We start from the raw sequence: 11,329 nt of genomic DNA on the forward strand, positions 1-11,329 counted from the left end.
CCTTTGGGCTCCAGGCACCTTCCTCTTCCTCCTCACCTTCCTCCTCACCTTCCTCATCCCCCTCACCTTCCTCTTCCTCCTCACCTTCCTCTTCCTCCTCATCCCCCTCACCCTCCTCTTCCTCCTCATCCTCTTCTTCTCTATCGCTCCCATCTCCTGTCCCTCAGGACGTCATTGAGGGAGAAAACACATGTAACAGGAGTGATTTAGTGTCTGTGCAGGTGTGTGTGTGTGTGTGTGTGTGTGTGTGTGTGTGTGTGTCACGTTTGCTTTCCTGTGGACGAGTGTGTGCAATCATGATTTTAATTAAGCAAGTATTTGCACTTTGTTTGTACGTTATGAATATAATCGCGTCTACATGCACGTGTGTGTGTGTGTGTGTGTGTGTCTGTACAAGCACCTGTAGTGTGTGTGTGTGTGTGTGTGTGTGTGTGTGTGTGTGTGTGTGTGTGTGTGTGTCCCAGGTCGGGTGCTTCTTTGATCCTTTAAGAGCCCGGTGAGATAGGAGCTGTAATATATGCCGCTGCTGTATTCTGTGAAAGGTCAGCGGGAGGTGGAGGAGCTGGTTGGTCCCTCGGGGGCCACACTTCACTTCCTCCACACGGCTGCTCCTCTTTCTTCCTTTCTTTCTTTTCTTTTTTCTTCTTTTATCAAACCCGGACGGTAGCGGCTCAGCGCTGAGGCGGCCCACCAGCACGGCGCCGTGTTGTTGGATCTCTGGGTCACAAGGTGGCGGACTGCAGAAATATGAAGGATAGGTTTGTGTGCTGGACGGAGTTTAGCTCCTTTGCTGCTACGCTAAGCTAAGTGTTGCTCCTTTGCTGCTACGCTAAGCTAAGTGTAGCTCCTTTGCTGCTACGCTAAGCTAAGTTTAGCTCCTTTGCTGCTATACTAAGTTAAGTTTAGCTCCTTTGCTGCTATGCTAAGCTAATTTTAGCTCCTTTGCTGCTACGCTAAGATAAGTGTAGCTCCTTTGCTGCTACGCTAAGCTAAGTGTAGCTCCTTTGCTGCTACGCTAAGCTAAGTGTAGCTCCTTTGCTGCTATACTAAGTTAAGTTTAGCTCCTTTGCTGCTATGCTAAGCTAATTTTAGCTCCTTTGCTGCTATGCTAAGCTATGTTTAGCTCATTTGCTGCTATGCTAAGCTAAGTTTAGCTCCTTGGCTGCTATGCTAACAAAGCACAGCCAGTCTTCACGCTGGACGTGAACGCTGCTGATCTGCATTGCACATAATAAGTCATGTTTGAGTATGCCGTTAAAAGTACATTTTGGGCTTTTGGTTAAAAAGTAAACAGCGTAGAAGCTGCTTGCTAGCTTAAATGCTATGAGACTTGTGTTTCTCCCAACGTGAGCTAAGCTCCGCCCCCACCACGTAATGACCACCCAAAAAATCATGGAGAGTGATTAACTCACATTTCATGATCTTTATGACATTTCCACTCTCTCCCTTTAACTTACATATCTCTCTCTCCCTTACATTCCTGTAATATTTAACGTCTGTGCAAGATGAGCTCCTTTCAGTTTACAACACAGTCACTATTTTAAGTGTATTCTTTATATTAATAAACTTAAGCAAAGTCACTTTTGTATACATGCAGACAGAGAATCAAACTAATAACTAATGAATCAAACTAATAGCTTTCTGCCAAACAAAGGTTGAGATGTAAAGTTTGTAAACATGTAACTCCAGCAGCATAAATACGAGTTATGATTAATCACAGTGATGTCACTGCTGTGTGAGAATATGTGGCTGAAGCTGTTTGTGTATTTATGTACCGAGTGTGTATATATACGCGTAGGACTTGTGTATTTTCCCACACGCTGGAAGTGATTCATCTCAACACAATCGCAGTGTAAAGTGCCGTGGCTTATCTTGACCTTCTCTCTCACTCGCCACCTCCAGGACGGAGTTTATTTTCTCTCCTCCGCTCCGGTTGGAGCTCGTTTATCCGCGGTGAGGAGCGATGGAGGAGCGCAACGTTTCCGCCTCTCTGACCCCCAGCTGACCCCAGATCAGGTGTCCCGCCGTCCGGACCTGCAGGTTACCGACGTGCAAACATAGCGGCATGACGAATGGCTTGGAATGTGAGTGTTTGTGCGTATCGTGTGCAGAAGAGCACATGGGGGGAGATGTTCCTCACCCACCAATGAAACATGCTTCACGTTTAACAATTTGGGTTTTCAGTGTTTTGACTCTGGTGACGGCGTGCAGATAAAAGGGGCGGAGTTAAACCATAAGTCTATATGAGAAGTGCACATAGTCACCAATTGGTTTGTGAGGTTTTGAAGCCTAGAATTCATCGATTTGGCCGTCGCCATCTTGTTTTTTTGCAACCAGAGAACAGGAAGTTACCAAAATAGGACTGAGGAGGACCGACGTAGAGACACCGTATACGTCTCTGGTAGAGACCTGTCAATCACCTTGTAGCCCCGCCCCCTGCTTTATGGTCTGTTTCCCTCTAAATGACCATAATGTACTAAATGAACATCATGCTGTATTGAAGAAGACTTGAAACTAGAGATTGAGACATAAACTCATGTTTACAATGTTTACTGAGGGAATACATCAAGAGAAGTAGAGTCATTTATATAGACTTCTATACAACCAGAGGAGTCGCCCCCTGGTGGCCAGGAGAGAGAATGCAGCTTTAACACATGAAGCATATACTTCTATACAATCAGAGGAGTCGCCCCCTGGTGGTCAAGAGAGAGAATGCAGCTTTAACACATGAAGCATATACTTCTATACAACCAGAGGAGTCACCCCCTGGTGGTCAGGAGAGAGAATGCAGCTTCAACACATGAAGCATAGACTTCTATACAACCAAAAGAGGTTAGCGGGCCGTGCTCCAGCTCTCGTAGCTGATTTCACTCTGATCTGTGATCGAGTTGCGTCGAGAACAGAACCCTGACATGTTGCTGCAACACGAGGTGAAGGTTCAGGAAACATCCCTCTGAAGTCTGAGAAGATGTTTTGAGATCATCACTGGAGGAGGAGAGGAACCTTTTCCAACCAGATTGTCTGTGATGCGATCTAACCAGGCAGCGTTTGATGGTGTGTGTGCACACACACACACACACACACACACACACACACACACACACACACACACACACACCGTCATTATGCATATGTATGAGTTCAGTCGTTAAATATTCATCAGAGAGCGTCATTGTTTTTGGAGGACTGCATATGGGGTAATTAGAGCAATAGTTTATATCTACATAAACAACTGCCTTCTGGTGCAGAGGGACTGAGTTTTAATGTCAAACAGGCAGGGACAGAGGCTGTGTGTGTGTGTGTGTGTGTGTGTGTGTGTGTGTGTGTGTGTGTGTGTGTGTGTGTGTGTGTCAGTTGGTGTCAGATGAATGTGTTGTCTGCATGCACATGTGTGTGTGTTTGTAATGTGAAACAGGCAGGGTCAGTGTAAGCATTTGCATGTGTGTTTCTTCTCGTGTGTGTGTGTGTGTGTGTGTGTGTGTGTGTGTGTGTGTGTGTGTGTGAGGGAGGAAGGGTGGGGGTGCCATGTAAAATGTGAAACAGACAGTGGCAGCGCCTCAGCGGCACACGGGGAGGCGTGACGTCCAAACGGCCCCCTGAGGACCGGTGTGTGAATGCAGCTGCAGGAGACGGGAAAGGTCATGTGACCACGACCGAGCCGGTGGGACCTCGACGCCGAGGAGCACGCCGAGTAATTGGAGTTCCTTCCGATAATCACACGGTTATCACCGTGGTCACTATGTTTTATGTTTTTAAAGTAAAGTGCATTTTGTCCTGGATGAACGGGGGAAAGACTCAGTGAGGTCGTATTTGTGAATGTAATGGAATAATATCTTCATATGTTATTCATGTGTTATGTTCTTTTGTTAAAAAAGTGCAAACAAAACTATTTAAAAGGAAAAAAACATCATAAATAAATGTTGAATTTAGAAACTGAAATATGTCCACGACTCCACAGTTTGTGATTAAGAGACGCTTGAGAGTTCTTTTATGATATATTTAAATGTGTTATTACCCCCCGCCCCATTTAAAGGGCCAGTGAGTTTCATTTAAGGGAGAACTCTTGGCAGGAATGTAAATTAAATATTATAAAGTATGTTTTAATTAATCACCTGTAAATAAGAATCCTTGTGTTCTCGTATCCTTTTGATATGTTGCGTCATCCTGACCCCGAGATGCCGCCACACACGGCGCACTGGCCCTTTAAATCTGGCGTCAGACGTCCCTCTGTGCAGCATTTCATCCTGACTTTTATAATCCTTCTCCTTCTCCTTCTCCTTCTTTATTATGTTTTTCTCTCAAAGTCTTTCACACCTCTACAGCTCTGCAGGCTCCTTGCTCTTTATGGTCTCAACTTTTCATTTGTTACTTCCTAATTATTCCTGCTGACGTTCTTATCCTTCCAAACTACAGACACAACGTGTGTCCCTGAACGCTACTGCACATGTGCAGACTGGTACACACCTGAAGAAGAGGTTTGTGTTAAGATAAGTGTGTTTGTTCTGCAGCTTAACTGAACGTTAGGCATAATTGAGGGCGTGGCCTCTTTAAGTGACAGATAGCCGTCGTCTCAGGTCGCTAGCACCCACAATGCACCTCTTTGACCATTTTTAGAGTTAGGCTGTGTCAAGGCTGCCAAGATTTTCTTCAGAATAACTTTTTCATATGGAACTTGTTTTTTTTAAACAGAGAACAAAAGTAAAAACACACACACACACACACACACCTTCAGGCATTCACATGCATGGCCACACACACGCCTCCGTGTGGCTAAATGCTAACAACTAGCTCTCCGTCCTGCGGCCCGCAGGGAGCTCATTACTTAGCGTAGCCGCATAGTAAATACATAAATACATAAATACATGGCGGATAAACTATGCAGCATTAAGTACACACTATGTAGCATTAAGTACACACTATGTAGCATTAAGTACACACTATGCAGCATTAAGTACACACTATGCAGCATTAAGTACACACTATGTAGCATTAAGTACACACTATGTAGCATTAAGTACACACTATGCAGCATTAAGTACACACTATGCAGCATTAAGTACACACTATGCAGCATTAAGTACACACTATGTAGCATTAAGTACACACTATGTAGCATTAAGTACACACTATGCAGCATTAAGTACACACTATGCAGCATTAAGTACACACTATGTAGCATTAAGTACACACTATGCAGCATTAAGTGCACACTATGTAGCATTAAGTACACACTATGCAGCATTAAGTACACACTATGCAGCATTAAGTACACACTATGCAGCATTAAGTGCACACTATGTAGCATTAAGTACACACTATGCAGCATTAAGTACACACTATGCAGCATTAAGTACACACTATGCAGCATTAAGTACACACTATGTAGCATTAAGTACACACTATGCAGCATTAAGTACACACTATGCAGCATTAAGTACACACTATGTAGCATTAAGTACACACTATGCAGCATTAAGTACACACTATGCAGCATTAAGTATACACTATGCAGCATTAAGTACACACTATGTAGCATTAAGTACACACTATGCAGCATTAAGTACACACTATGCAGCATTAAGTACACATTATGCAGCATTAGTAAAGCATGAATAACCACTGAGTTCATCATTTATAAAGTATGAAAACCCATAGCTTATTAATCAAGAATGAAACATGTATAACTGTGTTTATGAATGAGTTACTAATGAGTGTTCATGTTGGAATGAAGCTTTATAAAAGATGCATTCAGTGTTTATTCATCACTTATGGTAAATAGTGTGTACTTATTATAAAGTGTGACCGTTTATTGGTTGAAATATCCAAAGAAGCTGAATTTATCTTTTATTCCTACGGCAAATTCTAACATTTTTATTCATGATGTGGCAGCGATGGACTGATTTCATGACAATAGATTAAAGGGACAGTGCGTAGCATTTTGAGGCGACCTATAATATATATATTGTATGAGCCTCTACGGTAATCTTTTGATTTCTTGTATTTTCTTCTTGTTGCTTGATAATGAACACATTTAGTGAGTTTTTAACGGCAGCAGGATCCTCAGAGGGAACGTTGTGATTCACAACTTGAGCCGCCGTCACTCAGCTCTCCAAGGTTTGCGGTTCGGATTCAGAATGACTTAAAATGCCCAGAACAATAAAAGCAGAGGAAGCGGGCGACACGCTTCACGATGGAGAGCCGCTTCCTCTTCCAGCTGCACATGAGTCACAGAGCGGTTCCTCTCTGACTCGCCGGAGCAGCGGCCAAGGCTTCAGTTTCAGAGAGAAGAGAAAAGAGAAGAAAAGAAAAGAGAAGAAAAAGAAAGAAAAGAAAAGGAAAGAAAAGAAAAGAGAGGAAAAGAGAAGAGAAGAAAAGAAAAGCTGAAGACTAAAAAAACATTGCAACAGTAATCAGATTTACCAGAAGACATTTTCTTCCCTCAAAACTTAAAGTGCAATCACTCTCTTTCACACACACACACACACACACACACACGCACACGCACGCATCCACACACACACACGCAGACACTTTTTACCATACAAACACACACATACACACACACACACACACACACGCACACGCGCACACGCACACACACACACACACACACACACACACACACACTGTTTATCATGCAAACACACACGCACGTGTGCACACACACACACATTTTTCACCATGCAAACACACACACACACACACACACATCATCTGCGTGCGGTTTGAAGCCTCGTTCCTCGTATTTATTTGAACGCGGTCCGACTTGAAAGAGTTAATCTGGAACATCGTTCTGCCTTTTAAATAAATATCGGATTCATAAAATATTAGCTCTGCGCGCCGCCTGTTTATTGTTGGAGGCTCACGTTGACTAGGAAAGCGTTTCTGCTCTTGCACGGGTAGGAGCCTGGCTGGAGGTAATAACCCTCCACACATAAACAACCCCTCCTGACAGGTAATTCACCTTTTGCTCATACAGACGTATTTAGAACGAACCACACATGCATAAATGACCACACAACAAGGAAAGAGAAAGGAATATGGGAACCTAGTTTTACCCGTGTAACCAGATCCAGCAGATTTGTATCAGTGCATTTGGCTTTTATTTGTAGCGTGGGCAGCAGCCGGCTGTTTAATGAAGGAGGGATGAAGAAAGAAGAGAAAAGGACGTGGCAGCGTTTTAAATCAGGCTGAGATTAAGACGTCAGCAGTGATGGCGATCAGAGGCTCTGGTGAACGGTACCGTCTGGACCCACACGGTTCTGGAGAGAGACACAGACACATATGATGTGAAGAGACACAAAACGACTACAAAGACATTTATAACAACAAGAGACTCAGAAAGAACACAAAGAGACCAAGACAACTACAAAGTGTCTCACAACGACTAAAAGAGACCAGAAACAAAAACAAAAACAAAGACACTCAAAAAGACGTGCAAAACAACTAAGAGACACAACAAGACATGCAAAACAACTACAAAGAGACACAAAAAGACATGCAAAGAACTACAAAGAGACAAAAAAAGACATGCAAAGAACTACAGAGACACAAAAAGACATGCAAAGAACTACAAAGACACAAAAAGACATGCAAATAACTACAGAGACACAAAAAGACATGCAAAGAACTACAGAGGCCCAAAAAGACATGCAAAGAACTACAAAGAGACACAAAAAGACATGCAAAGAACTACAAAGAGACACAAAAAGACATGCAAAGAACTACAGAGACACAAAAAGACATGCAAAGAACTACAAAGAGACACAAAAAGACATGCAAAGAACTACAAAATGACACAAAAAGACATGCAAAGAACTACAGAGACACAAAAAGACATGCAAAAAACTACAGAGACACAAAAAGACATGCAAAGAACTACAAAATGACACAAAAAGACATGCAAAGAACTGCAAAGAGACACAAAAAGACATGCAAAGAACTACAGAGACACAAAAAGACATGCAAAGAACTACAAAGACACAAAAAGACATGCAAATAACTACAAAGACACAAAAAGACATGCAAAGAACTGCAAAGAGACACAAAAAGACATGCAAAGAACTACAGAGACACAAAAAGACATGCAAAGAACTGCAAAGAGACACAAAAAGACATACAAAGAACTACAGAGACACAAAAAGACATGCAAAGAACTACAAAATGACACAAAAAGACATGCAAAGAACTGCAAAGAGACACAAAAAGACATGCAAAGAACTACAGAGACACAAAAAGACATGCAAAGAACTACAAAGACACAAAAAGACATGCAAATAACTACAGAGACACAAAAAGACATGCAAAAAACTACAAAGACACAAAAAGACATGCAAATAACTACAGAGACACAAAAAGACATGCAAAGAACTACAAAATGACACAAAAAGACATGCAAAGAACTGCAAAGAGACACAAAAAGACATGCAAAGAACTACAGAGACACAAAAAGACATGCAAAGAACTACAGAGACACAAAAAGACATGCAAAGAACTGCAAAGAGACACAAAAAGACATGCAAATAACTACAGAGACACAAAAAGACATGCAAAGAACTACAAAGACACAAAAAGACATGCAAATAACTACAGAGACACAAAAAGACATGCAAAAAACTACAAAGACACAAAAAGACATGCAAATAACTACAGAGACACAAAAAGACATGCAAAGAACTACAAAATGACACAAAAAGACATGCAAAGAACTGCAAAGAGACACAAAAAGACATGCAAAGAACTACAGAGACACAAAAAGACATGCAAAGAACTACAGAGACACAAAAAGACATGCAAAGAACTACAAAGAGACACAAAAAGACATGCAAAGAACTACAGAGACACAAAAAGACATGCAAAGAACTACAGAGACACAAAAAGACATGCAAAGAACTGCAAAGAGACACAAAAAGACATGCAAAGAACTGCAAAGAGACACAAAAAGACATGCAAAGAACTACAGAGACACAAAAAGACATGCAAAGAACTGCAAAGAGACACAAAAAGACATGCAAATAACTACAGAGACACAAAAAGACATGCAAAGAACTACAAAGACACAAAAAGACATGCAAATAACTACAGAGACACAAAAAGACATGCAAAAAACTACAAAGACACAAAAAGACATGCAAATAACTACAGAGACACAAAAAGACATGCAAAGAACTACAAAATGACACAAAAAGACATGCAAAGAACTACAAAGAGACACAAAAAGACATGCAAAGAACTACAGAGACACAAAAAGACATGCAAAGAACTACAGAGACACAAAAAGACATGCAAAGAACTACAAAGAGACACAAAAAGACATGCAAAGAACTACAGAGACACAAAAAGACATGCAACACAACAACAAAGAGACACAAAAAGAAATCAAAACAAATAGAAAGAGACACAAAAAGACTACAAATACATTTATAACAACTACCAAGAGACTCAAAAAGAACACAAAGAGATCAAGACAACTACAAAGTGTCTCACAACGACTAAAAGAGACCAGCAACAACTACAAAGACACACAACAAGACATGCAAAGAACGAAGAGACACAACAAGACATGCAAAACAAAGTATGTGTCCCGTCCCAGTACGTGCCTGAGGGAATAAATCAAGAGAGAAGTAGAGTCATTTATATAGACTTCTATACAACCAGAGGAGTCGCCCCCTGGTGGTCAGGAGAGAGAATGCAGCTTAAAGACATGAAGGAAAAACCTCATGGGTGGGTTTAAAATAACTAAGTAAAATATGTATTGGTGTCTTATGGGTAGAGTCGAGGTTTGACAACAATACACCAGATTGGGGTTTGATCATTGCAACGATTAAAGGAAACACTGACTTTTTGCAGATGGTCTTCAGTGTCAAAACCCAACACTTTGTACATCTGTCTCCACCTAAACTCCACGTTGCCCGTGGGAGTCGGGAGACGAGGAACAAAATCCTCTTTCCCCATCGGCCTCCTCCGTCTCCTCCAGGAACGCATCACACGTCTCGGTGAATCACGCGGCCGAAGCCGAAGGCTTTTTGGTGGAGACTCCAGATATCGGGTTCCCGTGTTCTCGCCCCACGACGTGATGGAGTGAGTGTGAGTCCGGGTGCACAGCGGTTCTCTTCAGCGTCGTCACATCCATCGCCCGCCGAGGTCGATGTGGAAATGTGGGATGAATCTGCGGCGAGAGGGAGATGCTATACGTCTCCGCTGAGAAGCGCTTGTCCAGCATATTTGTGTGCATAAGACCAAGTATCACTTTGACTAAGAATCCATCATTATCTATCGCCTCACGCCGTCTGTTTCACTCACAAGGAAAGCGCTCTGAAGTTTAGTTACGGCTGAAAATGCAACGCGTCGTTTGAGTTAGCGTGGACTAATGAAAGCTTGTAACCGTGGACTCGCTTTGGGATTATAGAGCGCGTGATTAACGATGAGCGCCTCGACTGAACCGGCCACAGAGGGAAGCCCTGTCACAGCATCCAGAGGAAGAACTAATGATGCGACCGCTCGGACGTCGGAGCTCCTCGTCACGTCAGAAGCTAACCGTTAGCGGTTAGCCGTTAGTCGTTGGAGGTCGTCTGGGTGCAGCAGGAGATTGTTGGGCTGCGCTCGTCTTCCTGCACATGTCGAGGCCACGAAGCTGGATGCAGCAGGACATTTGTTGCGGCAGCGAAAACCCCCAAAGAACTATGTTACAGCGGAGTGAGGACAGCGCTGAGAGCTAGCGTAGCGTTAGCTCATAGACTAACATCTACACTCCGCCTTTCTTTCCTGCTCCCTGTAAATCAGACCAGTCGGGCCTTAATGAGTGTCTGAAGCTGCAGAGGGACCTGCCAGCCACACAAAGACACACAAAGACACACACAGACACACAGAGACACACAAAGACACACAAAGACACACAGAGACACACAGACACACACAGACACACAGAGACACACACAGACACACAAAGACACACAGAGACACACAGAGACACACAAAGACACACAGAGACACACAGAGACACACACACACAGAGACACACAGAGACACACAGAGACACACAAAGACACACAAAGACACACACAGACACACAAAGACACACACAGACACACAGAGACACACAGAGACACACAGAGACACACAAAGACACACAGAGACACACAGAGACACACACAGACACACAGAGACACACAGAGACACACACAGACACACACAGACACACACAGACACACACAGACACAAAGACACACAGAGACACACACAGACACACAGAGACACACAAAGACACACAGAGACACACAAAGACACACACAAAGACACACAGAGACACACACAGAGACACACAAAGACA

This window comes from Taurulus bubalis (assembly GCF_910589615.1).
Source record: "Taurulus bubalis genome assembly, chromosome: 14".
NCBI lineage: Eukaryota > Metazoa > Chordata > Actinopteri > Perciformes > Cottidae > Taurulus > Taurulus bubalis.